We start from the raw sequence: 5,812 nt of genomic DNA, 5'->3' as shown, positions 1-5,812 counted from the left end.
GAACCCAGAAATCCCAACTCCCATACAAAATTCCACCACCCTTCACTATCAAATTTTAATGTGGACCATACTATGTGTATAAGTTGATGAATATATTCTCTTCCCAGAAGATAAGACTGCTTGGGGAAATAACTTTATTAATAGAATGTTACTTGGAGTTTCAGAGGCCCAGTCCAGGGTTTGGGCTGGAGAGAAATGCGTGAATCCAAGAGTCAGGGATGCAAGATGCCATGCTGTAAAGGTGAGTGACGGACACTCCCCACGGTGGGTGCAGGGAAACTTTCTGTAGCTCTATGGACAGTCAGTAAAGAACCGGGAAAGAAGCAGGGTTCCAAGAGAAACCTTAATCCCTGAATTAAAAATGGAATTATTCTAAGAAGAGAGAAACCAACAGAGGGAAAAGTTAATCCCTTCTTAACTACTCTTTGTTCCCTCAAACAAGCTGAAGCAAGTAGGAGGAATTGCCAGCCCAGAACCCCCAGAGAGAGAAGTCTGGTCAGTTGATTTATTTAACCTACAGCCTGTCCAAGAGAGGAGACTGGCAGGGACTAAAAGGGACACAGCCATTTTATGGGGGAAAAAAACCCAGCTACTGGAATGAAACTGCAGTCCTGTCTGTTCCCAGCTCAACCCAGGGCCACAGTCTGGAGGGAAAAGATTCCCCTGATGCCAGCCATGGGGGGAGGGGCAGCCGAGTTCCTAGGGGCGGCTGGCAGGATATGGCTGCTCTCTCCAAGCTCTCTGGAAAAATACAAATAGGGAAATTTGAACTTGGCTCTTGAATAAGCTCATTTTATGTATCAGTGTAATGTGAGCACCCAGCAACTCCTAGGGCTTGGTGTCTGGTGACTTTCCCCTCAGTGGCTCCAGAGACTGCCAAAAAGGGCTGGTCACTCAGAGCTCAGGCCTGGTCAGCCTCTAGTTCCAATCAAAGGAAGACACAGAGGATGAAGAGAATGTGTCAGGGGGTTTGGAGATCAGTCCTGGGGCGGACCTCCCCTCCACACGGGAACCAGAGTCATATTTCCTGGGATCCCTAAAGAAATCTTGGTAACAGAGAAAATGAGCTAAGAAGAAAGATTTCTTTAAAAATGATGAGGTTTATGTCAAATCAGGTGTGAGCTGGAGGGTACTAACGTGGAGACCCAAGAAGCTGCTCAAGGACTGAACTGTGGGTTTGTGCGGTCCAGACTGTGGGGGGCCATTTTTCCCCATAGGGGTGCAGGCCAACTACCCCAGGATGTCCTCTCTAAGGTCCCCTCCCCTCCTTGCAGCATAGGCTTCAGGCTGGGAGCTGCATTGTGGAGACTGGGAATGAAAAACCAAGTCTCCACCTGCATCCTCCATTCTGGCCACTGTGCTAGGGAAAGCTCTTCCCCCACCTGTTCACTCTCAGATCTGAAAGACAGAGCTGCAGAGCCAGCGTTCATCATGACTCAGTTGCCCACCCAAGAGCTCTGATGAGGAATGGCCACACTACTAAAGACCGACACAAGGTGAGGACTAAGGGGTGAAAAGAAAAGTCCTTAGGGCAACGACTTGCCCCCCCTCACCCCTTGCCTGGGAAGCAGCAGGAGGTACCAGTTTTACTCCAAGCAAATCCTGGGTTGGAGAGCACTGGTGGCTCAAAGCTACCGAGTGCCACCCCAAAGACATCCCAAGGTCCTGTGGTGACAGACCTCCTTAGTGCAGATGTGTCTCGAGTCCACTCTGGGGCCAGCTCTGGGGACGGCAGGGAGGAAGAACGACACGGCCCACACTCCTGGAGGTTACATTCCAGACAGAAAAACTGACAGCAAGCCAAAATGATGTAAGGGAGCAAAGGGAGGGGCATCTAAGTATCCTGGGGAGTTGAGCAAGGCCTCCCGACGGAAGTGACATAAATGCAAGATCTGGGAGTTAGACAAAGTGAGGGTGGCAGGGACTGCAAATTGCCCCTTAATATCTATCTCCTCTGCTTCTGTAACCACAGAATTTTCTGTTGAGTCTGTGACTTCCCAGGAAACACTTATACTTCCTAGCCTCTCTTAGAGCCAGATGATACTCTGGCCACCTGATGTGAAGAACTGACTCGCTGGAAAAGACCCCGATGCTGGGAAAGATTGAAGGCAGGAGAAGGGGGCGACAGAGGATGGATGGCGTCACCAACTTGATGGACATGAGTTTGAGCAAGCTCCGGGAGTTGGTGACAGATAGGGAAGCCTATTGTGCTGCAGTCTATGGGGTCGCAAAGAGTCAGACACGACTGAGTGACTGAACTGAACTGTGACTATGTGACCATGGTCTGGGCAGTGGGAAATGAGAAGAGGTGGTGTATAAAGTCCTGGCCTTGGGGAAGGGGCTAGCCCTCCTTTGCCCTTCTACTACTGGTGGTGTGGCAGTGGCAGGAAGCTTTCTCAGAGTAAGGAAAGAACGATGACACCCTTGATGGTCAGATAGAAGGTACTTGGGCCTCTGATGACCTCTCAGACCAGAGCAGCCACAGTAGTTCAGAATTTTATGTGAGAAAAATAAACTCCTATCTCATTTAAGACATTGTTATTTTGGTCCCTCTGTTAGAACAACCAAAGTAATATCCCAACTAACGCACAGTGTGAGGAGACAGCAAGGAGTTTCTGCTTATATTCATTTGATCTTCCTAAGAACCCAGTAAGCAGGGGATTAAGTATTTTGGTGTTACAGAATCTGAGGCTGAGAAAGCTAACTGTCTCATCCAAGGTCACATTGTTGTAGAGACAAGGACTCAAAACTCAGGTCTTTACCCTTCCTAGACCAGTGAGCATGCGCTGCCTCCCTCTCTCTAGAATGGGTTCTGGTGCTTTCTCCCTTTGTGAGATCAACTGTCACCAAACCATTCACACTCCTTCTTCATCCCCCTCCCCTAAGTCAGTGCAGACAAGTCCATGGTCTTGATAGCCCAGGCCTTGCCCAGCCCCAGCAGCAGGTTTAAGTGCCTACGTGACATGGCGATTTGGGGAGCTCTTACATTTTATTTTAAAAAGGGATACTTGGAAGAATGCTCTGTCTCCCAGCTTAACCTGTACTCCCTTGTGCAAAGGACCCAGGAGTCCTTGAAGACACCAGCCCTTGGAGAGCCCAGGGGACCCTCTGCTCCTTCATAAGGGCAGGCCGCTTCTCTCCTTACTATGATAGTCTAGGCTTCTTAGCAGGAGCATCCCAGCTCCTCGGGGCACTCCTCAGGACACTGTAAGAACAATTCTGTTATTTAATCTTTTGTCAGCCCTCTGACTGATTGCATGGGAAATTGTGGGCTCAGCCACGTTCATGCAAGCCCTCCATCGCTGTTGTCCTACTGAGGCGCTCCAGAGGTTATGAATCACCTCCGGGGTACGGTATCGGAATAATTCAGATTTTAAAATATTGATTTTTATTCCTCACAGCTAGGAAGCAGCTTTATACAGGCATGTGGCTTGATCGGGCCATCATGTGTCTCAGATGCCTGTATCTTGCAAAGATTTCAAGGCTGAAGCAGCCAGGGAGGCAAGGCTGCAGTTTCCTCGGAAGCCCACTCCTTAATGTTGGACCTGGGAGTGGGGACGGGGGTGCAGGTCAGGCCCTGGGCATCATTTCAGATAAGCAAAACATCATTCATCCAGATGCCTTCCTCTTTCTTTCATGAAGCTCCTTCCGTGTCGTTTTGTTGCTATCCACAAAGGACATCTGAAAATCGGGCTCCTCGCTCACTTCTGTCGTTTTTCTGTAATTGCTTTCTTCATGCATTGCTGTATTTGCTTTGAGACACAGTAATAACTCTGAGGCACCTAGAGGATTCTTTAAAATGTTTGGAAATCTACACAAAAGATTATGGAGACTCTCAGATAACTGTTTTCTCCCCCCACCCCATTCCTCTCCCTGGGTGACTGGCACACTCCTGCTCTTTCACCCTCTGCCTGTGCCCCCTAGAGCCTCCCCCTGGTTGGTATCATGGCCAGTTCCCTTCCTTGAGCTCCTGACTCACATGTTCATCTTCCTTGAGGATCGGCCTAGATGACCCCCAGGCCCTCAGACTCCCCTCTGAACTCATTGTCTTCACTCCCAAGCCTGCTTCTCAGCCTGTTTGCCCCCTTGGGTGATGGTGTCTCTACCAAGCGGTCATCCAAACCGGAAGCCTGAGAGCCAGTGTGCACGTGAGGTGACTGAGTTCTGGCAGCTACTCTTTAATGTCTTTGAAGTCTATTCTGTCCATCTGCTTTCCAAGTATATTCTAAATAGTCTCCTAACTCATCTCTCTTATAGCAGTCCTGTTTCTCCAATCCATTTTCTACACCACCAAAACAATGTTCTACTATGCCACTCTGATCATCAGGGTATTTTAGGATTCTTTCAGGAGCTCCCTCATGCCTTCAGAGTAAAATCTCAATTCCTTACTTAGCAGGACTTTGTTTCCATTGCTATTACTCCCTTCCACTCCCCAAGCAGAATACTCCCGAACTCCTGTGCCCTCACACCTCTGGGCTTCTGCCTGGGCGTCCTTCTGTATAGGACCTTCTCTCTCCTGACCTGACCCCTTTCTCCTGATGCCTTCAGTCCAGGCACCCTCCCTCTCAGGAATCCTTCCTGCTCCCACCCCCAGCCCCTCACAGCAGCCTCTGTACATTGTCAGAGCACTCATCACCAGCTACTCTGGGAGCTCCTGAAAGGTAGGAATTGTGTCTTGTCTATCTTGTCCTAGAGCCTGGCAGTGTGTCTATCTCAGAGGAGGTGCTCATTAAATATTTGCTGCCAAATAAGACGTTGGAGAACCCAAGGATGACATGGTCACTTCCTCCCAAGATTTCTGTCACTTCTACATCAATTTTTTGTGTTGGTGAAACTTTAATACCAGTTTAGGCCAAAAAAATCAGTTCCCTTAATTTTTTTCCTCTGGGAATATTACTATATTTCATTTATCCATTATTAGTATTAATCACTAATTAATTAATATTAGCCATTAATAGTATTAATTCATTTAGCCATCCATTAATCAGTCACTTCATTGAGCAAATATGCAAAACCTCCTCTGTGCCAGCCCTTGTGTTAAGCATTAGGGATACGAAGCTAAGTGAGGTGGAGCGTAGCCTCTGTCCTCAAGGAGTTAACAGTCCAGTGGCGAAGACAGATATGCTGACATATCATGACAATAGCTCTGAGTCATGTGGATCTTAGTCTCCCCACCAGGGATTGGACCTGCATCCTTGGCATCGCAAGACAGATTCTTAACCTATGGACCACCAGGAAAGTCCCAGAAGTCTTTAAATAGCAAGATCCATCTTACTCTGAACTTTCCTGAATTAAAACTTAAAGCAGACACGGAAGTTTACTTTCTGGGCCTAGAAAAAGAACATGATAAAAATGATACCCACACCAACTCTCTTGCCATGTATCCTGGGATTCTCATTTTGCCTAGGATCCTATTTATTGCAGAGCCTTGCTTGTGAACACAAGGCCAGTAGATGGAAGAGACCTTTTCTATAGTGCTAACTGAGACAGGCATGCCCTGGGCAAGGCAGGGTTAACCTGGGAGTCAGGGCCTAGTGGTGGAAAGGTTCAGAGCAGGGCTTAGAGCCACCTTTACATTCTGGGTCTACCTTTTGAGCCTGAGAGGCAGGGCTTCTCTCACTTCCCAGCTCAGCTCTCCTTTGTGTCCCTGGATCTTAATCTCTGTGTTCCTCCCTTCGGACTGGTAACCTGAACTTGTTCTCCAATCACTAGTGGGATATAGTGTTAGGGACTTCAGGGACAGCAACTGGGGTTTGGAATAGCCACCGTGGGGAAGGGGACCCAAGACCAACTCATAAGCCTCATTATTCTT

This window comes from Bos mutus, chromosome 1 (assembly GCF_027580195.1).
Source record: "Bos mutus isolate GX-2022 chromosome 1, NWIPB_WYAK_1.1, whole genome shotgun sequence".
Lineage (NCBI taxonomy): Eukaryota > Metazoa > Chordata > Mammalia > Artiodactyla > Bovidae > Bos > Bos mutus.
Note: the sequence above shows the minus strand (reverse complement) of the source record.